Here is a 25193-nt window from a genome sequence, read left to right on the forward strand (position 1 = left end):
TGCTCACCCTAGCTTTGAACATGCCCTTTGTCGTGACATCCACTTCGAAAATTCAACTTTCAGAATATGTAAATAAAACTGTAAAATAAGAGAGACCTGGCATGTCTGGGGTACACACTAAAATAAGATTGACCATCAATAAAGGTAATTTAAACCACTGTCAGGCCAAAGATATAATATAACTGAAAATAAATTTAAATATTCCGACACAGAGAGAGACAATACTTTAAAGTCTGCACCAAAGATTAAGTTGAGAGGAATGTAGAATATAATCTCTGTAATGTTCATATTGGATTCTCTTTTGTTTCATACTCCAAGAAGGAGTTAAGATACACTTTCGATTTTTACCTTGTATGGGATGTACGTAATGTTTGGTGTGTGCTGAAAGGCAGCCATCTTGTTAGTATTTATGGTTTGTGCGACGAGCAGAGCAAGTCTTATTGTCTTGTGAATAAAAATAGTGAAAAGTATCTAATTTTTACGAGAATTATTTAAAGCGACGTAGCATTGTATTCCTTGGTTTCCACCGTCTACGTGAAGTTAACCGATGCCGACTTAGGAAGATACACATGGTCAACAAAGAGAACATCGATGGCGACTAATGAATTAATATTGTGGCAGATGACTAAATCTACGTCTAAGGTGAGAACTCTAATTAAATCAACAATGACGTAGAATTCAAAAATGTTATTAATCGGAATTGTAAATTATATTACAGGCAAATTTCACGCAGCTCTGAATTTGTCCGCATTCATGCCAGTCAATACAGTATGCAAAAAAGCCTTTCAAAAATTCTTAAGTTAAAGTTCCATATCCATAATTTTTTCTCTTTTCAAAAGACCAATAAATTTATTTATTTTATTTATTTCGCAACATATGGTAGAAAGGGTACTACTGCTGTATACTGTCATTCATTAATCGTGGACCACGCCAGTATACAGCAGAGGGCTGTTGTATTGGAACTTTTGTTGGTTTACCTATATGGGTATATGTTTTATTTTTTCTGTCTGTTTTTGTCCATTCATTCGCCTAAGCAGTTTACGGCAAAGATTAAAATGCGGTATCCCACAGCAATGAAGCCTACGGAACTAGCGAGAAAAGATGAAGAATATTAATTTTCCTAAGTTTGTGAAACTCCCATCGGAAGTTTCATCAGTCTTGTACTGATTGTCTTTTCCCGTCCATGATAGAGACAGGTCGAGGATTTCTGTTTAGTTCACTAATAATGCTAAATACATTAATTCTTATAGTATGAAGTCAATTTCATTTACTAGTGTCTTATTTCACCTGATCTATCTATCTGCGTTACCTAGCCCTGTAATACTTCGGAGAACCAAGAAATTCAAGCAGAGCCACCTGGACACCATAACAAGGTCTTCAAAGAAGAAGAGGAGGTAAATAACTTCAAGGCTCGAAGAACTGTCACCTAACAATCCAATATTATATGTTACCGATTTTTCGTGTATTCGAAAAACCATGAGCATGACTGTCTGGAGTGTGTGCCGCTAGGCGTAAATTAGCCGAAACTCACTCCCACAAATTTCCATCGTAATTATTATTCTTAAAATTATTAAGTAATCGGTAGATCATGCATCTGCTAAATTAAATGTGCCAAAGACCTTTGTTCATCAACGTGTATGGCTTGTCATGCCACAAGAAAGCGTTGAGACGATGATGTAACAACCACGCAACTCATTCGACAACGTTCCACAAGAAGTCATACTGTAAGCTATTAAATGACATTTCAGACACATCACATCAAATACAAAAATTCAGTAACCGGATAACGTGGACTATGCAACACTATACCATCTAGAATTGGCTAATCCATTGAAGTTCTACGTACAGATCGATTCTTTACTCTGACATATATACATCTATTCTACAAATGGTTTCACATGATAGACGTGGTGAATACTAAAAGATTTCCTTGATTCCAGGGTCTTGAGTCCAAGTAAGTTCATGAGAGGCATCATGGTGACACGAACAAGTCCAAAATAGGTAGGGTAGAATTTGTGGCACAGCTGTTTGTGTTTGTTAGACGAAAACTTTTAACCGACACGTTCTGACCAATGCGGAATTCTCTTACGCGTGCTTGTCTATCCCAGATCTCTTTCCGTTTCACTCCCGCCTCTGGTTCGCGTGGTAAAGTCTACGACTTCACGAATCAGATCTCTGGGTAGCCCGCTCTTGAGAACCGTCTCTGGTACTCTTTTAGTGATCCCATGTGGCAACTCGTAGATCACGTCCTGCAAGTCACGTAGAAAAACATCCCAGATGGCGTGTCACTTCGCGCAGTATATAAGGCAAAGGTTTCCCAGGCTTTTCACAATCCACTCTGCCGAGGACGGTTGCCGTATGGACACAGATATAGGTTTAATCCTGTGTTTTCTTAACATTGCTTTCCATTTCTCTGACCGAAACTGGGGCCACTATCGGAGATAATCCTATCTACATGACCTAGTTGTGTCAGGAAATCTTTGCAGAAAGCTCTGCACACTCTCTGTGCGGTTGCCTTTTTCAGGGAGGGGTTAAACTGACATTTTTAGATGTCAGCTCCACTACTACCAAGATACAACTATATCCTCTACTTGTGCACACAAAAGGGCCCACTAAATCGGTTGCCACAAGTTGTTTTGGTTTTGATGGAATTATGGGATGAAGAGGTGCCTGCATTGTCGCTGTAACGTGCTTTGATTTATTAGAGGCTTTACACTCCGCCAAAACCCTCTAAATTATTCTACCCATATCTTTAAAGTGGCATAGTTTGCGTAATTTCAGGTAGCATTTCCTGGCTTCAAAATGTGCTTACCTGAAGTGAATGTGTCAGATGACCTTATTCACACGCTCATTTGGAATTAAAACATAACAGAGCGATCCTTCCCTTTCACTGCGGAAGATCAAGATTCCCTTTTGTAATAGGCAGAACTGCCTGAGCTTAGTTTCCGTCTTGTCCTTTAACCTTTTCTTTAGAGCAAGCGGGATTTGGTCATTGTCTTGTTCCCTACTGACGACCTTTAGCTCATGGTGACATAGTTCTCAAACGACACCTTTTTAATATAATACAGCCTGTAGTCTTCTTCTTCTAGTTGGTTTGCGCTAACTGTTTCCAATCCCACAGGCGAACGTGACAGCACATATGCGATGATGTTTTCCTCCCCCAGTACGTGAGTAATTCTAAAATGTAACCCTGTAGCATGAGTGCCAATTACGTCAGCATCTCATTGCGGAGCTTCGCCGTGAGTAAGAACTCAAATGCTTTGTCGTTGTTGAAAATGTTTGTTTTTCTCCCATAAAAGTAAAATCGAAATTTGTTAAAACCAAAAACGACCGCCAGAGCTTCCAGCTCGGTTGCAGTGTAATTTCTCTTGCATTTACTGAGAACACGGCTTCCAAAAGTGATGGTGGTACGCACAGAGTTTCCCCCCTCCTTATATCTCTGCAACATCATTACGCCAAGCCCCGGTTGTGGGCTGTCCTTGTCACCATACAAAAATTTCTCGCCAGATTTTTGTGCGATAGAATCAGTGCATTAACCAGCGCAGTTTTGAGAGTCTGGAGTTCATCTTCCACTACATCGTCCCAGTACCACGCCACCTTCTTCCCAGTGTAGCTAGTTTCTTCACTTGAATGAATATCTTGTAGAAGTTGGCGACACGGAGAAAACCATGGAGTTGTTTCTTAGATGTTGGCGTTGCAAATTTGGCTGTTGCCTCGATCTCGTCCCAGTCTGGTAAGATTCGTTCTGCAGTGACTATATGGCCAAGGAATTTTACTAATGAGGTCCAAATAGTTCCTTCCCGTAGTACATCTCATCATCCTTGAATTATAGTTAATAAAGTAATTCCAAATCCATTCATGATGTTGGCAGTTACGCTGCAATCCTTGAAGTTCTGTAGTATTTTCCGCAAGATCACGTTGTGTGCTCTCCACGTTAGTTCCGCAACCAAGAGATCGTCCACGAAAGTGGTGGTACATTGTGTTATGGAATTCATTAAGATATTATCGAGTCCCTAAATGAAGGCGGCTGAGAACATATTTAACCCGACTGGTAGCCGTCTGAATTGGTTACATCTACCGAAGGCGAGGAATGCAGTGTACTTCCTGTAGTCTGGATTTGCCTGAAACTGGACCGCAAGTCGAGGAATAAAAATACTGTTACGCCAACTTCTCAGGGCGCGAATCCAGCACCAAACGGACTGAGCCGTCTAACTTTTTCAACTACCGTGAGGGGGTTGTTTAACGTGGAGGTTGCAGGTTCAACGATGTCGTCGTGTAGCATCCGCTTGATACCCAAGAAGACTTTGTGACGGTAAGCGAGTGGAAACTGGTCAAGTGACACGAAAAATTTAGTGTGCTCGCGCAGTCGGATTATGTATTCGAAATTCATGATTGCTCCTGTTTTCGGTAGAAATACTTCAGCGTTTTCAAGTAATATTTCTCCCAGATTCTCTTTGCTATGCGTTGGAATGTTTTCTAGGTTTCATAACGTGTTATGAATAGCATAACGCACCTCCCGCCGAATTGGTTCATCCTGTTACACGGTGCGACTACAATCATGAAGCCACGATCGATTTCTATCTTCCTCCCGTTTTGTGGTGTAATTGAGGTTGTGGTATTCGACAGTAATTTGCGCACATGTTGCTAGATCAGGAAATGTAGTTTTTATGACGCTTTCCTTTTGCGATGTGAGCTCTCCTTATCCCACGTCCAATACTGCCTGATGTTATTTCAGGAAATCCATACCGAATATTACTTCAACTGCACGTGGACTATTACTTCAATTGCACGTGAACGGACGATCAGAAGTTTCTTTTCTAAGGTGTTGCCTCGGCAGTTGAAAGTTAACCGGACCGGCCGTTGTGGCCGAGCGGTTCTAGGCGCTTCAGTCCGGGAATGCGCTGCTGCTACGGTCGCAGGTTCGAATCCTGCCTCGAGTATGGATGTGTGTGGTGTCACATGGATGTGTGTGATGTCCTTATGTTAGTTAGGTTTAAGTAGTTCTAAGTCTAGGGTACTGATGACCTCATATGTTAAGTCCCATAGAGCCATTTGAACATTAACCGGGTTTGTACCTGCACCGCCGAGAGCTTTCCTCTCAGTGTGCCAGTGATATTCGTTTTCTTCAGCTTGAGTGCTGGGCATGGATGACTCACGATACATCTCTTGTTGCAGATTCAGCTATCGCCATAACGTGGCTTCCACTGTCCACAATCCCTGTCAGGTTGACGTTGCCTGTGGTGATGTGAATAATTGTATGTAAATCCGGTCGTATCATGAGTTCTTTTTCCTCACACAAAATCTCTTTTGCGTGTAGGTATTGTAACATGTTAATGTTGCTCGCTGCGACTGTCTGAGGCATTGTTTAGGGCTGTGTTCGCAGCAGCCGAGCGTCACTTTCTATTTAGACTTCTGCTATGTTTCCCCTGTGACAGTTTAGATCGCCTAATGTGGATATTCTGATATTTTTCACTATTTTAGTGACTTTAACTGTCGTTCTTCCAGTTGTTTCCTTGCTGTTGTAGTTCTCCAGCTCCTCAGGAACTGGTTTGGATTTTGTGGTTATCTCCAGTTTCTATTTTGCCGTTCGTTGTAATTATTGTTGTAACTGCCTCCTTTGTTCTCCACCTGTGCCAGGTTGTTACCTCAGTACTTCGAGCTGTTGTTCCACGTGATCGATGTTTTCCCTCATTTCGCCAGTTGTTTCTTTCTGACGGTCCTTGCCACTTGTGGTAATTGTTTCTGTTGCTGTCTCTTACGTTTTATATTTCATTCAGATAGACTAATTCGCGTAGCGCGCTCTTGATTCAGTGGAATCGTTGCACTATTCGATAAGGAGTTGTTGGTAGTGCAGAGATAAGTTGGTATATAACAGTCCCTCTTAATTTCCTTGGGCTGTACGTCTGGTCCAAAAACTCTTCTTAAGGGGGTAGAACGTCAAACGGGACGACTTAGAGCAGGAGAGACACCACAGGAATTTTTAACTTCCACTGTCAATACTTTTAAAAATAAAGTCATAAAACTTTGTCAGAATGACCAGAAAGGATTCAGGATTTACACTTATAGTGGTGGAAGTTCAAAAATATAAGAAAATAATTTATTTTTTTACATTTGTATTTCACCTTTTTTTCACTTACCATTGGCTGCATTTGTTGCTATAGGTACACTTTTCTTCATAAGTAAGGGAGATTCTTCGATTAATTTTGCACAGCATACAAACCATAGTTACAGGTGTCTGAAACTCTAGATTTTTCCAAATATACACTCCTGGAAATTGAAATAAGAACACCGTGAATTCATTGTCCCAGGAAGGGGAAACTTTATTGACACATTCCTGGGGTCAGATACATCACATGATCACACTGACAGAACCACGGGCACATAGACACAGGCAACAGAGCATGCACAATGTCGGCACTAGTACAGTGTATATCTACCTTTCGCACCAATGCAGGCTGCTATTTTCCCATGGAGACGATCATAGAGATGCTGGATGTAGTCCTGTGGAACGGCTAGCCATGCCATTTCCACCTGGCGCCTCAGTTGGACCAGCGTTCGTGCTGGACGTGCAGACCGCGTGAGACGACGCTTCATCCAGTCCCAAACATGCTCAATGGGGGACAGATCCAGAGATCTTGCTGGCCAGGGTAGTTGACTTACACCTTCTAGAGCACGTTGGGTGGCACGGGATACATGCGGACGTGCATTGTCCTGTTGGAACAGCAAGTTCCCTTGCCGGTCTAGGAATGGCAGAACGATGGGTTCGGTGACGGTTTGGATGTACCGTGCACTATTCAGTGTCCCCTCGACGATCACCAGTGGTGTACGGCCAATGTAGGAGATCGCTCCCCACACCATGATGCCGGGTGTTGGCCCTGTGTGCCTCGGTCGTATGCAGTCCTGATTGTGGCGCTCACCTGCACGGCGCCAAACACGCATACGGCCATCATTGGCACCAAGGCAGAAGCGACTCTCATCGCTGAAGACGACACGTCTCCATTCGTCCCTCCATTCACGCCTGTCGCGACACCACTGGAGGCGGGCTGCACGATGTTGGGGCGTGAGCAGAAGACGGCCTAACGGTGTGCGGGACCGTAGCCCAGCTTCATGGAGACGGTTGCGAATGGTCCTCGCCGATACCCCAGGAGCAACAGTGTCCCTAATTTGCTGGGAAGTGGCGGTGCGGTCCCCTACGGCACTGCGTAGGATCCTACGGTCTTGGCGTGCATCCGTGCGTCGCTGCGGTCCGGTCCCAGGTCGACGGGCACGTGCACCTTCCGCCGACCACTGGCGACAACATCGATGTACTGTGGAGACCTCACGCCCCACGTGTTGAGCAATTCGGCGGTACGTCCACCCGGCCTCCCGCATGCCCACTATACGCCCTCGCTCAAAGTCCGTCAACTGCACATACGGTTCACGTCCACGCTGTCACAGCATGCTACCAGTGTTAAAGACTGCGATGGAGCTCCGTATGCCACGGCAAACTGGCTGACACTGACGGCGGCGGTGCACAAATGCTGCGCAGCTAGCGCCATTCGACGGCCAACACCGCGGTTCCTGGTGTGTCCGCTGTGCCGTGCGTGTGATCATTGCTTGTACAGCCCTCTTGCAGTGTCCGGAGCAAGTATGGTGGGTCTGACACACCGGTGTCAATGTGTTCTTTTTTCCATTTCCAGGAGTGTATTAAAAACTGTGGTAAAAATTGAGATAATAAACAATAATATATGAGTTTTTTTCTAAACATGAAGTTTAAAATGTAACAGCACATTCATTTTTTCATAAATTAAAAATTTATAGAGTTTCATACACCTGTAAGTATGGTTTGTATGCTGGGCAAAATTCATCGAAGAATCTCTCTTACTTATGAAGTACGTGTACCTATAGCAACAAATGCAGCCAATAGAAGTGAAAAAAATAATCAACTTTCACATGTAAAAAAAATTATTTTGTTATTTTTTTTTGAACCTCCACTGCTATGATTGTGAATTCTGAATCCTTCCTGATCATTCTGACAAAGTTTTATGAATTTTTTCGTAAAAAGTGTAGACATTGGAAATTAAAATGTTCTGTACTGTCTCTCCTGCTTCAAGTCGGCCCGTTTGACGTCCTACCCCCCCTAACTAGCGACTCAAAAAACTTCACTGGACTATGTCCTAAGGCCTTGCCCGGCATAATCTTCTTCTTGAGCCTTCCTTGCGTGTTTTGTGACTAATATGTGTTAAGGAACGCTTCCTTGAACTCTTTGTGTGAGCGACAACACTCCGCAACACTGCGCATACGTTCCACAATCGACTCCTCTTAAAACACGCAGGTAAATTTCAACTTTTATTTCGTGGTGACGATTCCGGTAGCACTTTACATTCTGACCTATCCAACGTTTTGGATGTAAAGTTTGTTATTCTCTTTGTGCATTCGGAAATTTTTAACGCATAAGTAATATTTATGGTCGAATGGTTCAACATTTTCTGCGAACAAATTCTTCCTCGTTTCTGCAGCAGATGTCTCCACAAATCGGTGTCCAAACGATCCTTGTGCACTTTTAAGATCTTCTCTTGTGCCGTCAGACTGACGGAGTAATGTTCTCGTCCGCCGAATAACTACACAATTGTGTTCTGGTTCGGTATCTGCCAGCGCGCGCTCTGCCGCGCACCCTATGGCGGCTGGTGTGTTCTGCTACGGAGTTCGCCTTTGTGCGGGTGAAGTAGCCTCATATTGCATATCGAAATGTTATAATACATCCTCGTCTCTCCTACCATGATCACGAGGGAGTACTGCCGCATCAGACTGTGATTCTAATTGCGCAACCCACTCACGTGCTTGCTGGACGCATTTTGCTAGCTCGTTTTGCTGTAAGGTGATCCGAGTGTGCACTTCTTGACTTCTGTATCTTTGCCTGTTTGTTCTCGATCTGTTCGAAGCGCTTTACTTTCTCGCTAGTTTTTTTCTGCGTTTCCTGTACGATTCTCGTGCCATGCTTTTGGAGCTTGTAAAGAACGTTTTTGGTACTGCATTTTTCGGTTTTGGCCTGTTTTACTTGTTCTTTAGCCAACGAAGGGTTCTTGCGTGCACCTTGGGCTACTAACCTTGTCAACCTGGCATCTCGTTTTGCCTCGTTCGCGACCTCTCGCATCTCTGTTGATGTTTTCTTGGCATTTTTTACCTCTTCCTTAACACCAGCGACTTCCTTCTTAACCTGCTCCATACTTTCAACAAGCTGTTCAGCTAACATCCATATCTCATTCGTCTCCTTAACGATTAATTTCTTCTTCTCCTTCGAGGCTATCTTCTCTGTAACCTGCGTCTTCTTCATAGCTTCCTGTCTCTTTTTCTCCGCTTTCTACAAGAATCGCGTGAGGGCCTCAAATTGAGATCCACCGCTAACAACTCCAGGATTCCATCGCTCTGTTGTGTTTTGTTCGTAAATCTGATCTGCCATTCTCACTAACAGTACACCGTGCCTGTACAGTCTACATGACGCTCTGCTGCGGTTTCACTTTCGCTCTCATTCCCTGACTGAAATACCTCGTCATAACCAGAAATTTCTGCGTTCGACATATCCGCAAGGTCAGCTACTACATTCGACTAAGAATTCGCCGCTACATTATCTTGATCAATGCTGCCGGTGATCCATTCGTGACGAGATTCGAATACTTTCACTACAATGGAGCAAATGTGCCTTTCTATTTGTAAGCATGCATTCAGATTCCTACTCCCGAGAGATCCTGAAATCTGTTCTAGGGAACCATTAATTCTGAATTCCTGACAACGCATATCAAATAAAAACAACTCTAATCTGCGATAACATACATAAGCCTCAAATAAGCTACCATCCCAGAAGTTAACACACGCCGTTCTCCGTCAGGAACAATCAACGAATGAAAATACAAACAAACAACACACAAAAATTTACAAATTATCAATGTATTTAGCGCCAGCAATTCTTATGGTTACGCAAATATAATTTTATCTCAGTGCACCAAATGAATTTCAGCATGAGGAAACAGAAACCTTGTAAGGGAAGTCACATCTGACAGTCATAGAAGGTGCCATCAATTGAGGATCCTCGGCAGCGGTTGCCAAAGTCGCTAAATTGCATGAATACACTGGTCTTGCGGTTTGATTTGAAAGACTGCAGGCGACTGCAAGTTTACACAGCGACAAAATCACTTTAACTTGTAAGCTTTCCACTAGTCTACCTGGCCATGCGTCTGCTACATTAATGCCTCGGCTTGGCGACCTACTTTCTCTCCTGTACCCCTATCCCACCCGCGGCCAGAAATATCTGACAGGTAGAGGCAGGTTGGCTATTTTTCTCCTCTTCGGCCGAAAGCATTTTCTGCATACCATTGTGAGAAATTCTTGTAACCAGCACTCTTTCCCTAGTAAGTGCTTTGAGATGTTCCTCTCCCTAACAGCTACATGTGGCTTCCAAGTCCACTACAAGATTTGCTATTAAATATTCAAACCGCCTGCTTGTCCTCAGCTTCAGGAAATATATTCAAAGGAGAGCTACCATAAAGATACCATGTTCATTAACACAGTACGTGCTCCTATCAATGCCTGCTCATGTTGATAACTTCCTCTCGTCTCACAGAAAAGGAAATCTGGAGTGTAATAACAATCATCTTAAATATGAAAATAAGTGACAGAATGACTTGTCCTCTCTCAATTTCTGTTACTGATCCCATAAACACTGTAAGATTAGTCTATATATCTGTTAACTTGTGCCTGTAATCGTCAGCAACCAAGTTATTACTCTTGAAATTGTGGTGAAATGACCCTAAGTTCAATGTAAACATAGCCTGCGTGGTTCGACAGCTGTCACATTCAGTTTTCCCCGCCGCGAAGCTTAGAGCGATATTGAACAAGCAACTTTTAATTCTGTTCGTCGGTGCCCAGGAAGTAACGGCAGACGCAGCGATTTTCGCGCGCGATCGTATCAGACATGAAGGTATACAAAATCACTTTGATAATAACACGCGTTTGCAACATGTCCCCTCAAAAGGCACATGAAAAAGCATGCAAATGTAGCAGCATTAGTTTAAAGAAAGAGATAGTTTAACTGAACCAAGAATGCCCGTAACTAAGGTGAATAAGTTAATAATTCACCTCCAGCGGTTTTATTTACGTAGCAAAAGTTAAGGAAATTGAAAGAAAGAATTTTATAATGAAAGGAACGATTTACAATATGAACTGCTAAAACTTTACCAGGGAAAAGCGCACAGGTTATCTGTTCATTGTTGGAAGGCGTGTCGGTGTGTTGAGATGACGGCGGTAACTCGTTACGGATGAAGTTATTACAACAACCCCGTTTGTCGGATATTCACGGTTAGGTATGTTGGCGAAGTGTCTTGACGGTTATGTTACAAAGACATCTGCAGTGGCGTTTAATAAACCACTGGCTGAATACACGTAATTGTTGGTGACATTCGACTGGTTTGGAAAGTGGCCGTTTATTACTCCTTATACACACCTGGTTCTCGTTTCAGTACTTTATACACTGTTCCTGATCATTTCCGACCGCGATATAACTTTTTCAAGTTTGTATGTAACTACCGCAATCGCAATTTGACTATCAGTAAAACCGTTCTTGCACCTGATCACAGTTGTAATTATGTTCGCCGCAACATTCACGGCTTCAAACTACTCGGTTGTTCATTAGGAAGACAAATACAATACGCAATTTTATGGAGCCTTGGCTCTAGCGATGCGTTTAAATGTGTACACAGTTTCACTCTCACGGTACCAATAGCTATAATGCCTACTCAGGTAAGCATTGTCAGTCCTGATTGGGACACAGTCCATTTAGTAATACTCAGACCGTACGATCTTTCTATTCATTATGATCACTTCTTTCATTATGCTCTGCGACGGTAATCCTAATCGTTTGTAGTTAAGTTCCACGATTCACTATTCCGGCAATTTTTCTGCATCTCTGATCAACAACGCACATCTCGCCATTTTGTCGCTCACTATATACTGCTGCTTAACTGTTATTTTCTATATCGTTCTCCGTGCTTTCATGTCTACGATTTACGCAGCACTTCTTCAAATCCAACCATATTCAATTAAAAACAAGAAAACAGATTTATCCATTACAAAAAAAGCTGTATTTACGTATTAACTTTATCACCAAACACAGCTACGATACACCATCAAAGATATGAATACTTAGTCCAAGAAAGCGAAAGAAATGACAGAAAGAAGGGAAAAATTACGTATTACTAATGGTTATATCTTCACTGACTCCATACATGTCACCTGGTTACCTTTTGCCAAAACTCTTTCTCTCTCTCTCTCTCTCTCTCTCTCTCTCTCTATCTCTATTTATCTATATCTCCCCTTCTCCTCCTCCTCCTCTCCCTCTCTGCATCATTTATATTTCACTTCTCTTCAAAATGGGTACTGTTCATTCAGACTTCAAGTTCAGAATTAGAGTAAAACAAGAAATTAGCTCGCACCTGGATGGAGATGGGACGTACCACACTGTTACTGCCTGACAATCGTTCTCAGCTGAGATTCTGTTGGTCTCGATCATTCTTATTGTGGCCCCAAATATTTTTCCTAAGGCTGCATCACTTAGCGTCACTACTCACAACATAGCAAAAAGTGCAGTAACATTAACCACAGGCAATCAATCCTCTCCGGTCTACAACTCACCTACACTCAGGCCGACAAACTGTACCTCTGCAATTCACTTGCAGGTACTGGCCTCTGTCCTACGCGAGTACTGGGCCTATATCTCTGCAGGCCATTTTGCAGGGACTCAAACTCTGCTAAGCGTCCTCCCTGTCCGCTGGTAATTCCTCCATCTGCGAAATTCATCCTCTTTGTAAAGCGATAATTCGCACCCCCGGATCAGTCCTCTTTCCTGTGGTCACGCCAAGATTGCCTCCTTCACGGCTCAGTTAGTAGCTCACACAATGAGGTAACCTACAGGAAATCTAAATCCGCCACAATAACTTAAAATCATCACGCTCAGCACAAATAAATACTGACTCGCACATGTTCTCGCCCATCAGGCACTTTCGTACCAAGTTGCACTTCAGCTCGATTATATTTCGGTACAGGACCTTGCGCAACCGAAACGGACCACATTTGTCATCGCACGATTATCGAGTGCCCCTCTCTTTCTCCTTGCTGGTGTTCGTAAATCAACTGCTTTGCCAGATCTTAATGGCCATGCCTTCCCTAACATCATCAAATTCCACAAAACACGAATCCAGAAATCAAACAATACTCGCGGACTGAAGAGCTACAGCTACAAAGTCAAAAATTCACTTCCATAGAAAATGACAGAAACATGTCAACTGGAGAACGACGCACTGACAAAAGCCACCATACAGGTCCTGTACTGTTCAGATGGTTCACATGTCAGAGCTTAAAACTCGCAACAAATGACATATTGTCTTCCCATACTCGCTCACTGTGTCACACAACACCCAGATATGTCAAATCAAATCCTCTCCGCAATCATAGCAAGTAATTGCGGCGCCTCTTTACCCAAACAAACTTAGAAGAAATTTGCTTCACTGCTGATCGACCAACACCATGAAAAGCACTGCACAATCAACAACGTTTCAGTCACACGTATAGCACAGCTACTTGGACACCTGATTGGTGTCTCATAAATACTTAAGAAACCTTAACACAGGGAAAACCATTCCGAAGAAAATAAATAAACCACCTGATACATGAAACGCATGGGAATCTGTTTAAACGGCCACGAAAACTCCCTAACACGTATCACACGAAAAATTCATTCCAAAGGAATACATTTGCAAAAATCCTACTCAGCAAAGGCACACAAAGCTGCCTAGCATACTAAACACCTATTGAACCTATTCTGAGAATACGATACGATATTTATAATATACCGAATTACAAGGCAAACTTTCTTCGTACATGCATGCAATACCGCATTTATGTGCCGACGCCGAAAGAGTAAAATGTCTCCCCCGTATGGGAATATATATAACGGATTTATGAGTACAGGTTGCGGACACATGGTTGACAACATATGAAAGTTTGGGTATGACCGTGAGTCGTGCTCGCTCGGTTAGCCAAATGGTGTGGCGACCGCTAGAGATAATCTGGATATTCGAGTTCGATTCTAGGCCCGGCACAGAATTTCAGTATCGTTGATGGCAGTCCATATTCGCAATTGCAAATACATTTAATGTATTCTAACGATCTTCTAGATGAAAAATCTACTGAAAACACGGAAACTACCTAGTACATCAAAACTGACGTAAAGTCTACCACACAAACCTAGGTCATCAAAACACATGTAAAACCTGTTCAAACAAATGCACAAACCGCCTAGCACGTAATACATGAAACAAATGACTGGCACAGCAACACGTGTAGCCAATTTAACACATCAAAACTATTTTACTGATATTACCTAAATCCATAATACATACATACTCTGCAAAAACCCATGGTGATGAATTTATTTTAACCTTCCAAAAGTAACTGTGGGTAGGCCACCTCGTTATGAGCTAACCTCTAAATGCTTGTGCACAGAGTTACATAGATAACACGAAAATTATGACCCTAGGCATATCTCTTAAAGTAGAGAGTTTGCAAAACAAATGTCTCCCTCTGGCTACCGCTGTCTGACTGGAGTAATACGTTGGTGATGATTTAGAACTGATTGCTAATATCCTCTAGAATATAGATCGAAATTTGGAAATTTGTGGTAAGTTCCTGTGAGACCAAACTGCTGAGGTCATCGGTCCCTAGGCTTACACACTACTTAAACTAACTTAACGCTAAGGACAACACATACACCCACAGCCGAGGAAGAACTCGAAAGAACCTCCGACGAGGGGAGTCGCACAAGCCGTGGCAAGGCGCCTCAGACCACGCAGCTACCCCGCGCTGCATACATAGAAGCCTGCAACTTGTTGTACATTAAAAGGTCGAACAGAAACAATGATTAAACTCAATATTAACATTTATTCCTAAACACATTTATGATATCACCATATTAATGACTAACCAAAACCTGTTATAATTAGCTCTATCCAAATTTATATAAAGATTAAATGGAAAGCAGTGTCGGTCCGTTATCAGTTATTACTTCTTGCCCTCCTAAGAATTTACTTACTCCTGATCTTCAGTGTTCACTGACAACTAATTAATCAATAATGTTTGATCTACACAGTGACTGGTAGTTGGCGGGTACAATCCAGAAGACTACCCATTTATTACCAGTAGGAAAGTGATGAAGCAGGCGATCGTCCTCGATTCCATAAGTGTGAAATCAGTTTAACTACTCTGTTAGTATAGCCCGCCCGGCTAGCCGCGCGGTCTAACGCGCTGCTTCCCGAGCGGGAAGGCGTGCCGGTCCCCGGCACGATCCGCCCGGCGTATGTGTCGCGGTCTGATGTGCCGGCCAGCCTGTGGATGGTTTTTAAGGCGGTTTTCCATCTGCCTCGGCGAATGCATGCTGGTTCTCCTTATTCCGTCTCAGTTACACTATGTCTGCGATTGCTGTGCAAACACTGTCTCCATGTACACATACACCATCATTATTCTACGACGCAAACATTTTGGGTTATTCTCGTCTGGTATGAAACGTTCCTGAGGAGACCACTGGGGGACGAACAGCACAATAACCCTGGATTCAGTGTGGGGCGGCGGTAGGGTGGATGGACTGGTGTGGCCTGTTGTGGGGTTGTGAACCACTGAGGGCTACGGCGGGACGAAGCGTCTCCGTCGTTTTTTAGGTGCCCAGTTCAATACACAGTACACACACATATACTCTGTCGGTGCTACCAATTACGCTCACTATAAGTAAGATCGTGATGCCCTGAGCTGCGCAGTGCAGATGTGCTGTTCCCTTCTCAAAGACAGAATCACCCATACCTGAGTGTGATTCCAAGATACGACAACATCTACTGCGCTAGTACTGCAAGTCGAACCGCACTCTTCCGGATTCTACCTGCAATAGCTTCTGCAATGCAGTCGCCTTTCTATCCTACTAGAAAGAGCTTGTCCGACGCGGTCACCTTCGCATCCTATCAACGAGTGCCTCTACAATGTGGACGACTTCGCATTCTGCCGGTAAGTGCTTCTCATGCAGCGCTCACGTACACTCTGCGTATTCGTTGCCTCCAGAATGGTGTCAGTCACCAATCGCAAAACTACGAACCACTGCGGTCCATCCACGAGAATTTCTTCCAACAGAGAATCCCGCCAAAAATAGCGCGTCTTTTCCACTCTCCAATGACAACATGAAAACTCTCCCCTACCATCAAATAGCACTCATTTCAACGCTATGATTTGGTGCCACACTTCCTTACACCAACTGCACATTTATTCTCAGTGTCCTTAGCCTCGCAACAGCACTGGAGAAATTCAGAGAGGACCACTATAAGGCTAGGGTGTATTTACGGTGGCCTGCGCTTTCTACGAGCGGCATCTGCTAATCCTCAGAAGAAGTGATAAAACATGGGAAATCCCGGAATCTCGCGTCGCCCAGTAGCGATGCCATCCACCAGTCACCGACCTTCCCTCCAAAGCATTTCCTGTTGCCCTGTCTTGAGTCCAATGATCTGCACACTCACGTGCATCCCATATATTCATAATCCATTAAAAACGCCATCGAGTTAATAAGGGAGAGACGTGCAAATTACACAGGGCACCCTACTGCCAGTCATTGTGTTTTTTGATATCATTAACATTTTCCTTATCGATTTTCCCTGTTATTAGCCTCAGAATGGCCAATATATTCAAATTATTAATGGAACCTGCACGCTAAAGGCTTGTCGTGTTTCATAACTCTCTGTGTTATTTAAAATTTTGCATAGAGCTTCAACCTCTTAAGCTAGGTAGTAGGGCATCCACAAGTAAAATTTCGTCCCCAACTTCTCAAGTAGATCATGCAACCTCTGAGATGCCTGAAGGGTAGTCCAGATCATTTCGTTTTAAGAAACACTGCTGTTCTTAGTGTGACTTCTGATTATTAATACCACATTTACTCGATCGGAATCAAACAGAAGAAGACCACCACAACCTTAAATTTTTTTATACTACTGGATTGTGTGCAAATGCCATGTTCTTCAAGATTTTCTCATCTTAATTATAAGGACTGATGATCCAGCAAATAAATTAGTAGCAAATATTGGTTCACAGGTCACAGTTATTACATTAAACAGCGTATCGTCAAAACTTACTCCACCTGACATTTACATTGGCTTCTTCCCCATTCACGTTAGAAGATCCTTTGAGTGATCGTTGTCCGTACTTGTGTCTAAGAAGTGAGTGGTGTGAATCGTCTCATTTATGGACTCACACTTATGCATTTATCACGAGAATTTGTATATTGACACCCTTAAGTGCGACTGAATTTAGCTTTAAACTGGCCAGAACACTCCCAACATTTGTTACTGTTCAGATTATTAGACACTGAAAATAATATTGATGAACCATCAGCAAGAAAGTCTTATGACTACCCATGATTCTGTAACACATACAACTGTGTATAGAATGTAAGTCTTCCTATCTGTTGTGTGAACTTAAGAGCTATATAGTACGTGGAGACATGGCGAATGTTTGTGACAGACAAAATCATAAACTACAGTTAAGTACGCAGGTATCTTTTATGATGTAACATGTGAAATTTGACTCACTCAAAACAAAGATAAACAAAATATGCGTGAAACAATTAATTCATAGGATGACAAGTTCAATAAGAAATAAACATATCATCAACGCCTGATTAAATGATCCTGACTAGACGGTTTTAGAAATCTCACACATGCACTGATCCATTGACACGTGAGAGGGGGTCACTTTGATATACAAAGAACTCTTGAAGCGTACGTAGAATAGTACACTGTAGTAATCTCGTTGACTTGTTCAGCAAGGGTGTTTGGCTACTCTGGGGCAGGCAATGCAGAGGTCACTGGTGTACCTCCTTTTAGTCTTTGACAACTTATGAAGGATGTGACTACAGCACCTTGACATCTCCATTCTCTACTTGTCATGGCTACTCTTCTGCAGCATAATAGTTTCTGGACTGCAGGCATATGATTTGGAACAGCAGTAATCAGAGCTCGCAAAGTATGTACAGATGCCACTGGTGCTATTTGCTGATGTCACTTCACCTGTGCTGCCACAGCGACCATGGTGCTTGACTGAACGAAACAGGTATTTTTTGGACTAGTTGGCTGAAGCCCACTAGGAAGAAATGTGATGAGAAGGGGTTTGCTGATCTGCACTATTATCTGTGCCAGGTAGCAATCGGCAATTCTTTGCCCTACAACAGGTTACTGATTATGATTGGCTGACACCGAAATCTCTGGTGGTTTCATGTGGCTATAATACTGTGTTTTATTAGAGGAAGCGAATAGTAAAAGTATCTGATTGTAGCTGACTCATTCAGTTCTATATTGCCGACTGCAGTATGATTAGATGCAGCAGTGCATCAGCCGATCAGTTGCAACAGCTTCCCCAGGTTCAGACATCATTCCACCAACACGTGCCACAGTGGCAGGCTGGTACTTACCATGGCCACCAAGACAGTCACTTGCTGCTCGCTGCTGTACCCCAATGGATGCCTCATTGTGTGCCATGTCATATCAGGCTATGATTATCTAGCAGAAGCTATGCAGTAAAGTACCAAAATTCGGTCTAAATGACTTCCTTAATGAAACAGCTAACAGTATTGGGCTGCTTTAAAGCTTTACATGATCTTTTTTATTTTTGTATCTCAATGTATAGAATCATCAAACCCTGCGCTCTGTGCTACTGATGGCTGCTCAGTTTATCTTCAAGTCTGTCGTGCATGTGACAATAACCTTTCCCCAGTATTAAGATGGTAGTGAGGCAAAGCCACTGTGGTGCATTTTATTTGAGTGGGATCCATACATTCAGGGGTAAGCATACATTCGTTATTCCTCTCCCCCTTCTATTAACTGATTGTTATGGTAATTCATATATGATCTCCTCGAGTTGATCTATGACCCCCTGGGGATAATCAGTCCTTCTGAGGAATGGCTCACCCCTCCCCCTCCTCATCACACATCCCTCTGTGAAAAGGGATGCTGATGCTGGGAAACTTCTTTTGTCACCCAGCCCTAGTTCAGTTCTCAGTCACTTTTTCCCATCCTAGGAAATCCTTCTGGCCCACCCAACTTCCACCCTTCCCACCCCTTCCTCTCCCCCACCTGTGAATTGGAGGGAAATAGACTCAGTCTATGCTTAGTATGTAATGTACTGTCTTTATCTATTTACTGCATTTATTTTTGAGTGTGTTATCCTGCTGGAGGAATTTCCTAAATTTTGGCAGAGAAATCGAAGTGACAATTACCCTACAGCATTGTTGCTTGAAATCCAAATAAACAGAACTGCTTAAAATTGGTGGCACAATAGAAAATGATGATGATGATGATGAGGAGCGTTTGGCGCCATTGGCCGGGAGGCCCCTCGCGGGGCAGGTCCGGCCGCCATATCGCAGGTCTTATTACATTCGGCGCCACATTGGACGACCTGCACGCCGGATGGGGATGAAATGATGATGAACACAACACAACACCCAGTCCCTGAGCGGAGAAAATCTCCGACCCAGCCGGGAATCGAACCCGGGCCCAGAGGACGGCAATCCGTCACGCTGACCACTCAGCTACTGGGGCGGACACAATAGAAAATGCTCTTGTGAGAAAATGAATCTCACGATACAAAATGAGCTTTAAATTCGAACAATATATTTTTTATTTATTTAAAGATTAATTAAATTGCTGGGAAATGTGTTCAATTGACAAGATGTTGGTGTTGGACAAAGAGAAGTTTAATAAATGTATTACCTGTTAGCATACAGCTGAGTACTACATCTATCGCCTCCTACATGAGGAATGGAAGGAGATGGTAATGGATGACTGTAGGGGAAATACTTTCCAGCAAATAATGGTGATGTAGCAGTATGGTGTGAGGATGTATTTAGCAATTCATAGAGACTATATTGTCTGTGCTGTAGCTGTTTGTGTTTTTTGAAATGGCCAGTCAATCCAAAATACAAGAGACACGAATATTATACCGACAGACCCAACCTCATATCACATAAAGGGTGTAGTCTTACACTTTTAAAACGACTGCTGTGACAGTAAGAATGCAAATAGCGGATATAGTACTAACATCAATGAAATCTCCATCTAAAGAAGTGTAAACTCACACTCATGTTATGAACTTAAGGTTGCCATAGTGAATACTGAAGTGAGAACATTGATTCTTCCATTGAATATACTAAAAAATAAGCACTTAACACCATTCAAAAGCCCTTAAAGATACATACAGCTAGCAAGTTCTACACACGATGGTGGGTAGACGACTTCACCAATAATGTAATGCTGGTAGCACCATACAGCACGATAAAAAATACTGAGCTAACATTCCAGGATGGAAAGACGTGTTTTTCTTGTGTGTGGTACCAGTGTGTCCTAGGAAGAGAGAGACATAATCCTCTTATAATCGAGAAACTATTAAAAAGAATAGCAAAAACTATGTTACTCTAGGAGAGCATTCTGGTCTACGTTCTACAGGAAGACGAAACACTGTAATAACATCACCAACTATGAAAAAAACACCTTCCACCAGAACAGATTAAGCAACTTAGAACCAGTCTTCCATCCTCTCCTGCCTCCCTTTCTTCCTCCTGTATGTAGGGGATAGTTTCCGAGGCCAGTTCTATCCTGTCACTTACGGTACACAAAGAGCTCCATTCTATGCAAGTGCTCTGCGTTGGATCGTGTTCTTTTTACAATGATATACTGTTTCTGGTCTGCAGCTGGAACGTCCCATAGGTATTAGTAGTAGGGAGTTGGTGGCATGAGCATACTTTTGTTATCAAAATGATATGCAAATTAATTAAATCGGCCAATTAATTACCCCCACCATTGAACCTCCTGGGCCCGACCACGGCCATCTCTAACACAGGAAGAAGTCATGTGTTTTTCCCAGTCTGCACGCGTGCCCAGCTTCCTCCCCACTCTCCACCCTCCCCTTTCCAACCTGCCCTATTGAAAAGAATTTTGAATTTTGGCGAGAATTACGAATTTTGGAGGGAATTACGAATTTTGGTGGGAATTTCTTGTCCCGGGGTTGTCTTGACATCCCACCCCACCCAACACCCGGGAACTGGCGGGAAATTAAAAATGGCTGTGCAGTTTCCGGTCTCGAACACTGGTCCTCCTGGTCGGATAGCCCAAGTGCACCCCCCTAACGCAATTATACCACCAGAGGCGCTTGGAACTGGCAGGAAACTAAAAATCGCGGTGCCCTTTCTGGGAGTTGAACCTTGATTCTGCTGAATGGAGAGCTCAGGAGCACCCCCCAGCACATGTAAACTGTCCAGATTCAGGAGAGGGAGGTTAGGTTAGTTTACTTAATTTATTTTGGTTGGGGAACTGACGCAAGGATCGGTCCTAATTACATAATTAATCATAAAGATTGGGCCTAATTACATAACCACATGCATAGCGCTACAGAAGGATGGGGTAAAATCGCATAATAGCTCTAAATCTTATGCTACCATACAAGTGATGTTATCCTGCTGGGAAAATAAACCGCAATACCACTCGAAGCAAGTGACAGACACATTCAAGCTTTACCCTACACCTACAAGCAGGTGGGAAAAAGGCAGGGGTGTAAAGTACTATCTTTATTCCTTCTGGTGGGAAATACATTCAACTGGCGAGATGCTAGATTTGTTCCAAAGTCATCAAATTTATATCAGTTCATGATATCCAATATTAAAAATTTACTCTTTCTAATGGACACACGTCCAGATCGTCCGCTCTCAAAATTCTGCCATCTCTCTCCCCACATCCACCACTGCTGGCGGCTCACCTCCAACTGCGCAATGCTACGCGCTGTTAATAGCCAACTGCCCAACACTACAATAGCGACTATATCAGCAATGCCCACCAGCCACAGACTGCACACAGCACAGCCAGTGATTTTCATACAGAGCGCTAGGTGACGTTACCAACATAAAAAGCTAAACAGCCCACTTACATAATTTACATTTATGTATATTTAGAGTTTGCTGCCATTCTTTACACCAATCATAAATCCTGTCCAAGTCATCTTGTATCCTCCTACAGTCACTCAACGACGACACCTACCCGTACACAACAGCATCATCAGCAAACAGTCGCACATTGCTATCCACCCCATCCAAAAGATCATTTATGTAGATAGAAAACAACAGCGGACCTACCACACTTCCCTGGGGCACTCCAGATGATACCCTCACTTCCGATGAACACTCACCATCAAGCACAACGTACTGGGTTCTATTACTTAAGAAGTCTTCGAGCCACTCACATACTTGGGAACCAATCCCGTATGCTCGTACCTTAGTTAGGAGTCTGCAGTGGGGTACCGAGTCAAACGCTTTCAGGAAGTCAAGGAATATGGCATCCGTCTGATACCCTTCATCCATGGTTCGCAAGATATCATGTGAAAAAAGGGCGAGTTGCGTTTCGCAGGAACGATGCTTTCTAAAGCCGTGCTGATGCATGGATAGCAACTTCTCTGTCTCAAGGAAATTCATTCTACCACGTACTTGAGTTGGATCCTGTAGAGACTTCTTTTAATGATTACAGCCACTCGTGAATCATATTCATGCCACTCTCATACCCCGAAACAAATCACCTTTTTTGAACTTATCTTCCAAGGATCCCATAAAGCATAAACTCTAGCGATGCTTTTTAAAAAGTCCCGCCGCTTCTTGATCGTGATGGAAGTCGCTCCCACAGACGGGTGTAAAGTTTCATCACCTGTACTGTAGGATGACCATATTCAACAGACTGTCAATCACACGATAAAGTCCATGTATTGTTTCTTCATAAGCAGTTTAATACATTATTTCTTCGGTTGTAACACACCCAATCAGTGTCACCGCCATGCACTTTTTTTTGTACCATGACCTTAAGATCCGTGTCAGCTGCTGCTAAACCGACATTAACACCTTTTGACCTTCTGGCTCTCACAGAAAGCTGAACATCGCATGGTATAAACTATACAGCTACCACAACACGGGCTGATAGAACTAAAACGCAGAGGCAATGTTTCTCATTGACAAAAATGTGGAAGACATCGCAACATATGGAAACTGGAAGAGTTTGCGGTATTGTAGAATGCTTCCAATAGCTATTCGAAGGTGATGACCTGTACAGTTTATCTCATCTTCCCCATCGACAGGGTAGCGGATGTGTCGGAGGTCCTTTTCGAAGAGCATTGTTCGTTCATTTTGCAGTCACGTTCATGATTACTGTTCCGGTGATGACCATCGCCATAAGGTACTGTTCACAACAGGCGTGAGGTAGCACAAATAAAAAGAGGTACTGTTATCTTATTGGTAAGAAAAATAAAAATAAAAACACGTGGAGAGCATCGCAGCATATGGAAATAGGAAGAATCTGTAGCAATGAAGAACGCTTCCGAACAACTGTATTGAGGTGATGTCCTCTACATTTAATCCCATGTTCCACAACAACAAGTAGCAGATACCCGGTGTTCTGTCAAGGCTCCCTCCATCTGACTGAGTGCTGTCAGTCAATCATTATGGAGTAATCAACAGCATACCCAATGGACGGTCTGGATGGGAAAGGCACCATCGATACGGAGTGACGTACTGTAATACACACTGCAGTTGATAGGAAGATCAATATTAGCAATTTTACCCGGAAGTCGGGGAGAGCAATATCTACCACATTCTGCAATCTGTCTAGAAATAGAGTGAGCTGAGTTAATGCTATAGGAGAGTGTTTTAAACACTCAGTGAAAATGGGAACATGTACTCTTAGCTCCGCCACCCCTGTACGATGTGTATGGTTAGTGCCAAACGAAGCCTGCTCTTGCAACACGACGTAATGCAAAAGAGAGTACGGACAGTTACGGTGGTGTTTCTTAACGGGAAAATTAGGTAAACTCAACATAATACAGGTACTGTTGTCCGAAGCAGATCTGCATCCCTCAGGGTCCATTCACGTCTATCTCCGAAATTATCTGTCATCTTTATTCTGTATCATCCAACAGAGAAAAATTACGAACTATAAAAGCTCTGGTAACTTCGTATGATAGATTTTAACTGCATCTTTCTCTTCTGATATATCGAAAACAAATACTGTCTACGTGACTGCATCGAGAATATGCGGCGATCCAATTAAATATACAGGTATTGATCCATTGGAGCAGGCAGCCAGTGATCCATGTCACTTGCACAGACCTGAGTCAAGTTCATCACCTGTACTATACGAGAACCATCTACCACAGCTTATCAGTCGCGGGAGAGGGTCCCTGTTTCGTTGTTTGATACACCACTTTTTCTGCTGTAACACGCTTTGTACACTGACACTTTTTTTTCCGCCACGACTTCGACGTTTGTGTCAGGTTCTAAACTGACTTTAACACGTTTTGGTCCATTGGCTCCCCCAGAAAACTAGAAAACATGTTGGTGCTGCTTATCTCACAACACACCCACACACTGGATGATTGTAATAAAAGAGTCACAACATAAGGAAACTGGAACAGTTTTGAGGCATTGTGGAGCGTTTCCAAACTGCTGTAGGAAGATGATTGACGACCTCTACACTCAAATTCAGCATTCAAAATGACGAGATAGCTGATGGCGCTGTGTTCTGCTTGATTTATTTCTCATATTGCCGCCATGCACGCGATCACTGATTCGGTGTTAGCCATTCTCAGGAGGTGTTGCCTCCTCCACCAAGACCCTTTCTCCATCTCAGACAAGCTATGTCACTCAGTCATTATGTGGTAATCAACAGCGTACTAGTGGACGATTGGGATGGAAGAGACACCGTCGATGAACTGTAATAATAAGCATCATAGTTGACAGTGCGATCAATTTTAGCAATTTTATCGTCATTTCAATGCCGACCAACGACATGGAAGCATGCTTAGCAGTTTCTGTATCATCAAATTGCTCTGAGCACTATGGGACTTAACATCTGAGGTCATCAGTCCCCTAGAACCTAGCTAACCTAAGGACACGACACACATCCATGCCCGAGGCAGGATTCGAACCTGCGACAGTAGCGGTCACGCGGTTCCAGACTGAAGCGCCTAGAACAGCACGGCCACACCGGCCGGCTTTCTGTATCATCACTAAACAGCCCCCACACTACTTTGCAAGTACCATCGCGAATGTAAATAGA

This window comes from Schistocerca serialis, chromosome 7 (genome assembly GCF_023864345.2).
Source record: "Schistocerca serialis cubense isolate TAMUIC-IGC-003099 chromosome 7, iqSchSeri2.2, whole genome shotgun sequence".
Taxonomy (NCBI): domain Eukaryota; kingdom Metazoa; phylum Arthropoda; class Insecta; order Orthoptera; family Acrididae; genus Schistocerca; species Schistocerca serialis.